The sequence below is a fragment of the Penaeus monodon genome, chromosome 24, assembly GCF_015228065.2.
Source record: "Penaeus monodon isolate SGIC_2016 chromosome 24, NSTDA_Pmon_1, whole genome shotgun sequence".
NCBI lineage: Eukaryota > Metazoa > Arthropoda > Malacostraca > Decapoda > Penaeidae > Penaeus > Penaeus monodon.
The window spans coordinates 34,600,740-34,601,252 of record NC_051409.1 but is presented as its reverse complement, the minus strand read 5'-3'; positions in this window follow the sequence as shown (position 1 = coordinate 34,601,252).

Below are 513 nucleotides of genomic sequence, written 5' to 3'. Positions count from 1 at the left end.
AAAAACACTAAGCAAAGATATCTCGAACACTCAAGGACCCATAATGTGAGGGTTGGATGCTGGATGCCATGAATATATATGCCGAGAGGGATTGTGTGAAACTGGGGAGATCATATTCCATGCAGGATGATTAAAATGGAGTGTAAAGAAAAAAATGGAAAATTGCATAATCTTCATAAAAAACAATAGTGCTAAAGAGTTATGACTTGGCAGCAGTCAGGCATACTTATACACTTTATATTATGTGAATTCTCATTTTATTATTATTGCATGAATTACATATTTTATCATTGATTAACAAAATGATAAATGATACCACGACTTTTGTTTGTGCTTCAAAGGAAGGTAAGCTTACAGATTTCACTTTAGGGGAAAAAATGACAAAAACCACACATTAAGCATTATTGTAGCAGTTATTGTTCAGAGTTAAACCATGCTGATCAGTAACTGGTGTGCTGCATCTAATTACAAGCGGGTTTCTTTCTTCATTCAACAGTTGCACTACTTTCAAAC